Here is a 13,150-nt window from a genome sequence, read left to right as displayed (position 1 = left end):
AGCTAATTATTTTAAATTGCCAAGAAACTTCATAAAAACAGAATGAAATAAAGAAATGTTGAAATACACGAGAGCAATGCCGTGAGAATTAATGGGTCATGCGTTGGGCAAATCCATAAATTCTCACGACATTCCTCTCGTTTATTTCAACATTTCTTCGTTTCATTGTTGTTTTTTTACGAAGATTCTCCTTCACACCTTGGGATAAGTCACTTCCCAATATTTCGGGGGCGGGTAGCCCGGTCGATAAGATGCTCGCCTAAAGTACCAAAGGAGGTTTAGAGGTGTCGCGAGTTCGATACCCGGTTCATCCGTGTCAGAAAACTTTCCTGACACAGGGGTAAAACGGTGACTTGACCACACCAAAAAATTGCTACCGCAGGGAGACCCCCCCATCGAGGGGTTAGCGCACCAACCTTTCGATGAGTATAAAAAACAAGCCGTTCGGAATCGGCAATAAATCGTAGGTCCTGGTCTAATTAGCCCTCGTGTGCAGAAAATGACCGTGGTGCGACAAAAATGATCAATGATCTTCCCACACTTTGGAATCTGGAAACGATTTGAGAACTACAAGTAGCCAAGAGGTGTAAATGATACCCGAAATTTTTTTGAGTGAGTAAGATCAAAATTTTTGAGCGAGAACCGATATTTTTTTCGTAATTTTTAACACAATTGCACTGCTCATTCACCAGTAACAGATATTTCGAAACTCTATGCTTTTTTCACCCTGATTCGAGATTATTCCGAAATTTTTCATAAAAAATTGCAGATAGTTTTTTTTTGTGAATTTATGATGATGGACTAGAATTGTTCAACTATATACAAATACACTTACATGCATGAATGATATTGAAACATAGTGAGAGGAGATGAAATCAAATGTAACCTTGCTAACTTGGCATCCGCTTAAGTCGACATGTTTATCGACACTCTTGGGGTTGGGGTGTCGACTCATCAGGTTTCATTGTAATAAACACCTGATGGTTTTAAGCAGTGAGCAGTTATTTTTTTCACAAAATTCATTCAATATGTTAAGGCAAGTGAAACGGAGTATCTTGCGATGTAATGCTTTTTATGTCGATTGAGACAGAATCATTTTCTTAAACACAAGAGCTTTTAACCAAAAAATCCCATGCGCTTAATCCATGTAAAATGTTATAGCACTAAATCATACGTTACTCCACTTTTACATCCACCCTAAAATATTCTTACATTTGAAATTTCAGTGATAAAAAACATCTGCAAACCACCTGGTGTTTATAATTGTGGAGAGCTGAAGTTCACCAAGACACCAAAACTACCATTCTCGGGTTTAGCTGTTATCTCGTGTCACTGATATACTGAATCAAAGAACTTCTCAAGATGTTGTTAATATGCGGGATTGATTGTATTACGATTATCCAACACATTAAAAACATGATTATGTATATAACTTTATAGATTTCGAATGACCTACTTACTTGCGTCTAAAATAAGAGTTCTGAAACATTATCAAGGAATGAAAAGACCAAGAAAGTTATAAATATTTGAAAAAGAACGATATATCGCTATTAGTAATACCAAAATGCCAATCTCTCTTCTGTGTAATCAATAGTTTCATAAACTCTTGCATAAGCAAATGCGTGGTAAATCCTTACCCCATCAAAACTTAAGCATACTCAATTTTTTTTCTCGTGACCAGTCAAAAATTTGTCTGATACGATTCACTATCAATGAAAAAGCTCTTTGAATGGTGACACGTGCTGAAGTAGGTGTTTTTTTTAATTTACTGCAATCTGATATCCAATGGTTTCGATCCCAAAATTTCCCACAAAAAAGTCGGTTAAACCGAAGTCCAAACATGTCAGCAATTTGCTGTGAGTTTCTAAAATCATTCACCAATACCTATTCATTTCTTGTCATTTGCGCTAAAAATTTCATCTAGCCAGAAAACCCAATTATTCACTATAGACCAGCAAAGTTCAAGCTCTGGATCAGCAACAAAACGTAACAGCCATATACATTGTACCGTCTTATGACTCTTTTTTAACAAGGCACTCAGTTCACTGTGTGATGTGATCAGCGCTTGTTAGACTTGGAATTGCAAATAATTTTCGGAAACATGGTTTCCAGAACCACACGTATAAACTAAACTTCACTGGAAATTTTCAAAAATTTTCTTAAGATGATATTCTGTACGAATGTTCCATCTACTGTAGAGTTTCGAATACACATCTTGTCCTTGAAGCGCATAGAATCCTCATTTGGCTTCGGTTTAGAGTTTCCAAATTTCTCCTCATTCTCTATAATTTTTCAAAAAAAACTGTAGATAACCGGGAGATGCCATATAAATATTCAAAACAAAAATCAAGCATCTAATCAAATGTATGTAGTAGATCCAGAGTCAGCGCTTTATGTTCTAAAAAAGAGCTTTTTCTTCTTTTTACGTTTATATGAGTATCTTTTCCGTCAGAGATATATCACAGACCAATGACCGAATCGATTCTCTTTGATAATCAACTAGAGAGCATTCCAAGGAGGTGGTAGCTCTTGAAAAGTAGCGCGAACTTCTTCTTTGTTGGTCTTTCCAAGTAATATTTCGGGAGCTTTATTATTCGGCAAACTGCTGACTGAACTCCTGAATTGTAACAGCATAGCGAGATCTCTCTCTCTCTTTTATACGTGCAGTTTCTTGATTAAATGCTTCGGCGAATTTCCTGACGGAGCCGTACTGCTCGAAATCGATTTTTCCAAGTAAATGAACCGCGTTTATGATTTCGAGAAGCGATCGTGACGAAAAGAGCCTCAAGGATCTCTCATCGCCGCGATCAGCTATCAACATTATTCTCAACAATCCCCGCCGGAAGAGGAGATTCTTTTATCTGTGATGCAACGGTTAGTGTAACTATCCCTGAAACTTGCAGTGACTCTTTTATGTTTTCAGACTTGCTGAAAGAAAACAAAACAATGTTAACCGAAGAATTACATAAAAATAATAACGCACAACTTCAAAGTTCAAATCAAAATTTTACACATGAGCTCGTAACTAGAATGCAATTGAAAATTAATCAAATGCAGCCCACGACGCTTAATGTGATCGCATCTAGACTCTGGGTTTCTGATAACAATAACAGATTGATAACTATATTATAGAAAAAATCCTGGTTGTAAGTACGATGACCATGTCCCGTTCGGTAATGCGAGATGTATGGAAACTGCACAACTTTTTTTTCCCCCCACGTAACGAAAAATAGACATAGCGAAGTTATCTTGGTCTCATTTTAAAGAGGAAAAATGAAAATTTGTGACAGCACCACTTTGACATTCGTGGCAGCTGACCGTCATGAACTGTGAACGTGCAAATTGGACCCACTATTTTCGAATTTTGGTATTCAACATGTGTCCAGAAACGGAATCATATCCCAAAGACTAATTATCCGATCTGAGAGAATCGAGTGTTGTTTTGAAAAAAAGCATACGTTAGTGACAACTTATTTTGAGTTTCAAGTCAGTATCTCTAACAACTCAGGGATACGAGGCTGTGAATTTGAAAAAAGTTGGAAAATTACCCGTTTTTTTTTAAAAAAAACGCCGAGATATACGAGGGCAAAGTACAATCGGAATTACAAAAATTGGACGCAAATGCGTAGAACAAAAAATTTCAAAGATAATAACACCAAAAATGCCTGGCCCGAACCCAAAACCAACGCGCAGTGCGGTCGTGAATATAGAGGTTGATGCCTTGAGTCCGTTGGCCATAGTTTATTGGTCAACACCCATATTGTATCTGGCATGTGATACATTTATTTTTCGCGTATTTTTGGGTGTAGAATGCGAATCTGCACTTAAAAATGAGTTGACGCGTGAGGTTTTTATGTAATTTATATTTTTCTGTATTTTTTCTATGGTTTTTGTGTGGTTTTTTTTTTTTTTGTTCTTTATACCGTGCTGCACGCAGAAATACATTTATCAAATTAAACCTCTGATTATTCTAAACTCTCTGTAATTAAAAATGCTAGACAGCGAGTCTAATTTGGAAAGCACTGATTTACAAATGTCGGAAGAAAGAGAATCAGAAGATGTACGTACTACAGAATAGTACCGACCTGATTATCACCTCACCTCATAGAATAGAAGGACCTGAACGATTTAGTCCGCAATTTAAAGCTTTCCCAATTAAATGAGAGTGTGTGTGTGTGTGTGTGTGTGTGTGTGTGTGTGTGTGTGTGCGTGCGGAATCTTCAGCTTAGCTGAAGAAATAAGGATTCCCAGTTTTAGATCAAGATGTGACCGTTATTCTATGTGTGTGCATTCCGACATAAATGGACTAATGGTGGAAATTGGTGTTCAGTAGAACCTACAGGAGGGGTGGCTATTTATTTATCCACTTAAATTGAACTTTAAAGCATTTAAAGTTTATTGCATATAATGCAAACAAACTTCCTTCTGTACCTGCGAATTTGTACAGTGGACATAACGTATGAAAGCGTTACTCTGCTACATATGATGGTATGCTGTTATAGTTGTTGCTCTTCTCGCTCCTCAACTTCGTGGTGGTGGTGGAGTAACAGTGGAGTTGTAGCTCTATTCTTTTAACATAATGTAAAAAATACTCATGGTTGAGCTGAGTACTAACATTTCACCTCCAAAACACATCAAGTAAATTTTGTAACCGCACTCTTAAGAGATTCAGGCTTTTAATCATTTGAATGAAATATTTCTCAAATTCAGTGACGAAAAGCTAAAATAAAACATATTTGTTGGACCATAAATCAGAACACTGTTGATAGATCCAACTTTCGGTACCACGCTGGGAAATCATGAATTGACTGTTTGGTCCTCTTTCAAAGCTTGCTTTCTTGGCAACAAACTGTAACTATAAACGGCTTTTTCTCAGCCTCAAGATATCAAGGAAACTGATATTTCTGTATATTATGCCGAGGTGAACTTGGAAGAAAAAGTCACCTTGTCTCCACCGGGACTCGAACCCAGGCCCTCTTGTATACTAGGCAAGCATGGTACCATATGGAGACACGAACCTGCCTTCCTTATTTCACGCACTGTGGCGTGAGGCGCTGATGTAGAGACATTAGTAGCATGTCTTAACTTCAGAAAATGGCCCCCAGGTTGGACGGTTTGAGAGAGAGATGTTCTCTAAAACCGTCTTGGGGATCTCTCTAAACAGAGAAAATATTTGTCTCCTAGATTATAACTATGTTTCCATAGCGCATGATTCGTTGGACAACAACAAGAACAGGGGATCAAGATATGCTGCTTTATTTCAGTCACCCCGAAGTATCTCGTCAAACTTGATCTGCTTTATTTCATCCACCCCGAAATATCTCGGATTTAAAAACGCATCGAAGTTGTTTTGACATTAAAAATATGTTTTCCATTCCCCCCCCCCCACTACCTCCAATCAATCAACTGCCAGTAGGCGGAGTCTGCTCTCTTGTTGAAGCTTAGATAAGAGAAGGAGCGAGAAAGAGAAAATCCCCCCCCTTTCTTTCAGCACTGTAAAAAATATACAATGTGTGTGAGTATAAATAATACAAAACGATTTTTTACAAAAAAAGTATTTCTCTTCTTAGAAAGCCACTCACGTCATGGCAGTTGTTTTTGTATCATAGTGAGGGAAATTAAAAGCGATGGGCGGAATAAATTTTCTTGTTGGGGCGAAAGCAATTATCAGCTCTACACACACATACACACACACACACACACACAATCGGAAAAACATTCTTCTTGAAAATAGGTGGCAATTTCGGAAGGTTTCGCAAAAGTGGCAGTTATAATGCAGATCAGGAAAGTTTGAAAAACCGCTTAAAGGGTTAAGACATTACACTGTAGGTAACGTAATCACGCTCGGACAACTTAGGTGGCATCTGACGATCCTGGGTCAAGTACAGATGTGGATTATAATTTCTTCTTTACATTGTTGGCGTATCTAAACATGAGCTAAGATCCCCATCACAGCATTCTATAGCATGAGAAATTTGATCTCAATTTACTCTCTCTCTCTATACGTGATTGACGTTTTCACGAAAGTAACTGCGGCAGTGTCCGACACTTCCTATCCCTTTTTTTCCCTTTAAGCGAAAATCTTTTTTTTTATATGGAAATTGAGAAGAGTTAGAATGGAACTGCCTAATGTGTGTTGCGAATGACGATACTTTTTATAATGTACGGTACGTTAGACATAGATTCCTTTGTGAAAGTCTTCCGGCCAAGAAGCTGTGAATGTGCTCAGTCGAAAGAAACTGACCAAAAACTATTTTGAAAGGAGTTTTTTTACCTTACACATTCCTTCTCTATAGGAAAGCCATTCAAGAAGCAGCACTACACGTACATGAATCATACCAGCTAGATTGATTCACGTACTAATTCAGCAGAGTGCTTGATTAGGACACAGTGAACAGCGTACGGAAATTTTTGCTATCAAGGTAGCTTTCTGACCTCCTACTTAGTCTTGCCAATTGATGACTTATTGGAAAAAAAATGAGTCTGGTTCAACCTTAGCTTCAAAATATGCAAAAAGAAAAACTTTCGACGAAAAAAATTGATAACATAAACCGAAGTCTTTATAACAATAAATGCATTTTCTCCCATATTACCCATATTAGTACGTTCCGTCCCTAGCGAAAGCGATAACGTCACGCGAATGATACATTTTCCGGGATTTTGATAAGCGGATTTGTATATGAATTCAAATCTGTTAGCCAAAAGTTGATTTTTCACTCAGTTGATAGGTGGCGTCACTTACTGATTCATTCCGAATGCAAGAATGTGGAAAAACGAGATTTGGTTAAGGGTCACACTTCTACATGATCATTTCCCTAAAATGAATGAACGCCAGGACTCTGCGACTAAACTTACCCCGTTGTCGAGATCTCTCCCAACCAAAATTCGTGGTAGAGCCTGGAACAAAGTGCGTGTACCTAACAGTCTGTGTGCGTATCTAGTTTTGCGTGTGAATTTTTAGTGCTGTCATCGATATTTCAAAATGTGAGTGAAGTGTAATGATTAAATATTTGTACCGTTAAGCCGGGTTTTCTTAGGAGTAGAATTTCTGCGCCGTATGCAGCGTGAAAACGCTGATTGGTTAAAAACTTGAAATTCAGGGTTTTTTTGACCAATCAGAGTTTTCACGCGTGGCACGCGCTGTAGAAACCTGCTTCTAGGAAAACCTGTCTTTATAGACCTGTTGGCAAGACTTTGTAACGGACAGATCGGCTCTCACTGGGGTAGAATCGCGCCTCGAAATTAGTTACCACAGAAAATCATTAAATATTTTTAACCCTGAACAATACGTGCCCAATATGACACACCTCCTCGAGTCATACATCAAAAATTTGTATCATAATACCGTTGCTCACAAGAAAGAAAAATATCAAAACAAAAAAAAACGGGAAAGATTGCAAGAGCTTAACACTTTAAACCGCTTAACCCTTTAAGCGGTTTTCAAATTTCCCTGATCTGCATTATAACTGCCACAGTGGAAGTCAGAAAACCTCAAAATTGCCATTTATTTTCGAGAAGAATATTTTTTCCCGATCTCGTGAGCTCATAAATGCGTCCCCCCCCCCACACAAAATAATAATAATAATAATTAATAAAGCAAAGAAGGAAAAAAATTATATATATTTTTCCGTTATTTATGTTGTGACCATAAGCGTATGCAACCTCGAAGGCCGGGTTTACACTGACGCGATACGACAAACGATGCAGCATGCAACTCGGAATTAAAAAAATTCGGATTTTTAACCAATCCACGTCGAGTTGCATGATGCGACGTTTACCGTATAGCGCCAGTGTAAACGTGGCTGAAGGGAAAGGAAAAACATCCTTTCTCTTCCCCTTTTGTTATCAGACTTTGAACAGAAGCTGACTTCGGCAACACCTTCGGTAGCAGACAGCCTCCGCGCGAAGCTCGTGACGTCACTGAACCATTTCACCTATAGTCATTAGATATACTGCAAAACAGGGGTAGAGATTTCACATACGTCGGCCTGCTTTATCCAATGGCTACAGGTGAAATGGACGACTTCAGTGACGTCAAAGCTTCGCGCGGAAGCTTTCTGCTATAAGTGGTATTGACTTCATCCACTGGCAGTTGATTGACAGGACGGGGGGAAGAAAACATGCTATGAGAAGAAGAAAACTTATAACAGTATCTGGGCTCGGGGTTGCCGTTTTGAGAGTTTTAAGAATCGCAGTACACGGCGTCCATAATTAAATTACCCTATTTTAAAGTAGCTTACAGGCGAAACCATTCATCAGAAAATTGTGAAATTTTATGAAGGACTTCAAGAAGTGATGTGGGAATTTGTTTTGAGGGAAAAATTAGTTGCACGTGTCACCACCAGAGGGCGTTTCATTTTGAATACCTGTAGTAAAGATGTAAATTTATTTGATGTGAAGCAGCAGCTGTTATAAAACCTAGAAACATTTTTGCGGAGATCTTGCTTCTCAATGTGTTTGCTGCTCACAATGACGATAAGTTTACGAGATCGTGCTTTCTTGGTCAAATTGTTTTACCAAACTAGCAATTCCGGTAGTAACTGCTCTACGGAAATATCGGACTTCGAAGAGCATTCGAAAAGGTCCAATGAATGTTGAAACCTTCGGATAACGAAATTTGAAACCACGGGATCTGTTCGTCCTGGAAGAGGAAGAAACCCCATTTCTATAGACGCAGTACAGGAGGTTTCGCTTCAGGTGGAAGAGGACAGAGCTTCAAATTCTCGTGGTAGTGTCAGGCGTATAGCACAGGCGTTGGGTAGGCCTCGTTCAACTGTCCATAAGATCAGATCGTGAGGAATATCCTCCGATATTATCCGTACAAACTTTCGCTTGTACAGCGGTTGCTTCCACATGATTATGACGCTCGACTCCGGTTCTCACTGCAGTTTCTAGCTCACGTTAAGGTCGATTCGGAATGGCCCTGGAATATCCTCTAGACAGACGAAGCGCATTTTCACTTGGATGGTGCTGTCAATACTCACAACTGACGAATTTGGGATTCAGAAAATCCGCACGCTATGTTAGAGGTTCCGTTGCATTCACCAAAAGTGATAGTATGTTGTGGATTTATTGCATCACTTATCCTCTGTCCCTACTTCTACGAGGAGTTGCGTTCTACAGGTCCAGTGACATGTTCGATCACTGGGTAGCGATTTGCATTGCTGTTACAGAACGAAATCGTTCCGGCTCTGCAAGTACGTCACTGCAGACGCAATCTTTATGCAAGACGGAGCTCCTCCACGCATTGCAGTGTGTGTTAAAAATGTTCTTAAAACACATATTACAGAAGAACGTGTCATCAGCCGGCACTTCTCTAATTTATGGCCTCCCCGATCCCCGACCTTAATCCGTGGAATTTTTGGCTTTGGGGGCATTTGAAACGTCTGGTAAGTCGGGACAATGCAAGAACTTTACCTGACCTTAAAGGCAGCATTTTGCGCCACGTGCTAAATATTTCCCCGCACACACTTCGGTCAGTTGTGGAACATGCCATCTCGCAATTTCGCATGGTATCTGAAAATAATGGCCATCATGGGGAACATGTTTTTTGCAGTAACAATTGTAAAAGTGTTTAGCAATTGTTAAAATTGTAAATGTTTGCCTAAATGTGTCATTTCTTAATAAAACGCTTTCTGGTGGCGACATTTCCCCCCCCCCACCCCGAAACAAATTCCCATCACGTAATGAAGTCCTCCACAAAATTTTACAATTTTCTGTGTGATGAATGGTTTCGCCTGTAGACTACTTTAAAATACAGTCTTTTAATTATGGACGCCCTGTATTTCGGGATTGCTGCTGTAATTGTTAAAAAACGAAATAATACGAAGTTTGTGCAGAAACATACTTAGAGGGGTGATTCATCTGATATATTATTATAGCTTGCCCTTCGCAACAATGAATTAAGGCAACCTAATTACTCAGTCATTTATATTAACATATACTGATTGCACTCAACATTCAAATACACTTATTCAAATATCCAGTTACTCACAATATTACCCTATTCATGATTACCTCAAGTAAGTAATCTGGAAGTGTGCCGCGGGTAACTTGAATGATGTGGAACTGCAATGGGGGGGGGGGCCCGCTTAAGTGCTCTAAGAAATGTCACTCACGAGTCACTCAAGAGATCTCTAAATGTGCCACGGACCACTTAATTGTTCTGGAACTATGTCGTGGGTCACTCTTAAATAATCTGTGAATGTGACACGGTCCTACTTAACTGATCTGAAAATGTGCCACAGGCCGCTTAAATGATCTCGAAATGTATCACAGAACAACACATGAGCGATCTGCAAATATGGCGCTTGGTTCATTTTTACAAAATTAGGTTTGAGGTGGCGAGTTGAATTAGATATCCCGAGGGCTACATTTGGTCCACGGGTAATGGGTTTGCTCAAAGGGTGGGACACAATGAATATTTTAATTGAAATTAACAGAAATTGATTACAATAACATATAAAGGTATTTTCTTCCGAAATTTTATTTTTTTTTAAATATTTTTTGCAGCAAAAAAAATAAATGTATGATTGTCCGGGGGGGGGGGCAGCATGAGCCCTCTCCATGCTCTCCTCCGCGCGTACGTCTCTGATCCCAATATGCGTTAGGAGGTTGAGAGCAGAACTGACGAAATTCTGCTGACGGGGGAGGGGTCAGAGTTTTCCTGACTTTTGTTGCTGGGGGGTGGGGGTCAAAAATGGCTAAAAATCTGCTGACGTAATAGTTGAACGGCCCCTAAGTGTAAAAAGAAACACTATATATATATACAAAAAAGAAACATTTGCTTAAAACAAGAACTTAACCACACAGAGATATTCAACAGAGAATAATGAGATGCTGTGAGAAATAGTATTTGCCGAAGAAAATAAGTATACGTTCCGCCTTATCAAGAAATCCAAAAATTCGAAACATATAACACGGAAAATAACAACCTCTGTTAAACAACATCAAACTAACATACACCAAAAATACTTGATAAAATACAAACAACAAAATGATAGAACGAATTGAGTAAATACATGTTCCATCTAGAAAGACCAACCACCACTATGGAGCACGAACACGGGTCTTCGCGACGGGAGTCCATCAATTGAACTTCAGCACTCACACGCGGAAAGTGTCTTGTCGAAGTCCAACAAGTCACTCGTAAGGTCGTCTGGGCCATTCACCTCAGTTCCGGCGATGGTACGACTGTATTTCGCATATGTCTTTTACCCTCACTTGAGTATGGCTCAGTGATATGGGGGCCATATTCCTGCTGTGATGAGCGTACGTATTGAACGCGTACAGAAAAAGTTTTTGAGGTCATTATTCCGGAAGGCTTTTGGTGTGTAGGTCCCAGATGCGCCTACTTCGGATCTTCTCTCTTTTCTTTTTCAAGGTGACATCTCTCAGACGTACAAAGCGAGATCTATCATTCCTTCATAAAGTTATTCACGGCAGAATCGATGACTATTATCTGACAAGCCTAATATCTCCGTGCCTAATTAATATCGCGAGCGACGGGTTCATAGTTCCCGAAATGTTTTTTATTTACCTCGTGCACACGCACGAACATTTTAAATGCCTCACCAATTTTGCGAGCATGCAAAAATTACAATACGGGTGAATTCCCAGATATTTTTCACAAGGATTCCATGTTCTACTAGGTGATATATGAATTTGTATAATATTTTCTTGTTTTCTCATCTATTTTCGGTTTTTCATTCTTTATTTTGGACGTTTTGTCTCTTCCTCATATTGAATTCTCAATGTGTGCTTCTGTTGCGCGTATATATTTTTGTATTTTATGTTTGTTGAAGATTTTATTTTTAACGTGTAAATTCGATGAATTATTATTATTATTTGCTTTTCTATTAATTTTCATTACTTGTATTTTTCGTATTCTTATGTCCGTGTGTTTCCCATCTCTGTAATTGGGCTCATCCTGTTGAGATGTGTAAATAAATGAATAAATATGACCACATTTCCCTGTAAAATACCTAAATTTAAGAAGATGAATAATAAATATCAAAGCCTGAATTTCTGTTTTACGTTGGTGAAAATTATCAGCGTATGTAATTTACGAGAAAGTAAAGTTGTTTTTATTCCGCATCCTTGCGATATTCATTGAAAAACGTCATTTGAATCTAAGCTAAAATACCTCCAAAGTTCTTTAATTGGACGCTAATGAACAGCTTGTTAAAACTTCAAAGTTTCCCATGTTTAGAAAATGCCTTTCATCGAGCTTCACAAATGTTGAAGAAAATTTTTATTCATTTATTTTAATTTAGACCAAAGTTTGTGTAGAAACTCCTATAATGGAAAATGAACGCGAAATAAAACCTCCAAAAAATAGGGAACCACAAAAACAAAAAGGAAAGATGTCTCATTGAAAAGTTGTTCCGAAGTATTTCCATTAAAATTTCAACATAAAATAAACATTTAAAAAAAAAAAAGCGTCTGGTTTCCTAAATTAAAATTTATCTTTGATTATATGTTGAAAATAGTAAAAACAACAGGAAAAAAGGAAACTTCTTCCAATATTTTAAGGTTGGGTATTCAGTAGCCAGAACAAAACCCTGTTGATAAATCAATATCCGGAGCCTTTTCAGTGCTGCCAGTAGTAATTACAACAAGTTTACAATGATTCTATTATGCAAAGTAGAATAGAAGAACTTAATGTATTGTTTGAGAGAGAGAGAGGAGGGAAAAATCTTTGTTTCATTAATGAGTACGATGTATTGCTTTGAATTTGCATCGACAAGGCGTCATCCCTCGTTTTTCACATACAAAATATCGATCAGCTACGTGAGCCTCAACTGGAGGTTCTTCCTCTCATTGTAATTATTTTCAATTTTTATTTGAGTATTGCTTCTTGTTTGGTTTGTTGTATAATTACTGTTAGACCCTGTCCCTTTCTTTTTCAATCGGGTTTTCACCTTTTAATGAATTAATTTTTTTTTTCGATTGTGGTAGAATGAAGATTCTGAGCTAAAGAATTGTGGTGCAATGGTAAATTCAATTTCGAAGCGTTATATAAGTACTACAGCAATTCTGCTATAGATATCATCTGGAAAGAATGAAAATCAAATCTTCCATTGCAGACATCCACCGCAGATGCAGACGAAACGTTTCAAAATGGCCATGAAAGCCGTCATTTGACCCT

At 38.3% G+C, this 13,150-nt stretch overlaps 1 protein-coding gene across 4 annotated transcripts in view; it reads left to right on the top strand.

Moving 5' to 3' along the window:
• Positions 1 to 13,150, top strand: part of LOC149073476 (uncharacterized) — a 359,737-nt gene that overhangs the window by 334,358 nt on the left and 12,229 nt on the right. The gene's annotated exons all lie outside the window — the stretch shown is intronic.

Source organism: Pholcus phalangioides, unplaced genomic scaffold (genome assembly GCF_987345545.1).
Source record: "Pholcus phalangioides strain wild (caught in Gottingen) unplaced genomic scaffold, Ppha-v1.0 ptg000017l_1, whole genome shotgun sequence".
NCBI classification, from domain to species: domain Eukaryota; kingdom Metazoa; phylum Arthropoda; class Arachnida; order Araneae; family Pholcidae; genus Pholcus; species Pholcus phalangioides.
This window is presented reverse-complemented; position numbering and strand designations above follow the sequence as displayed.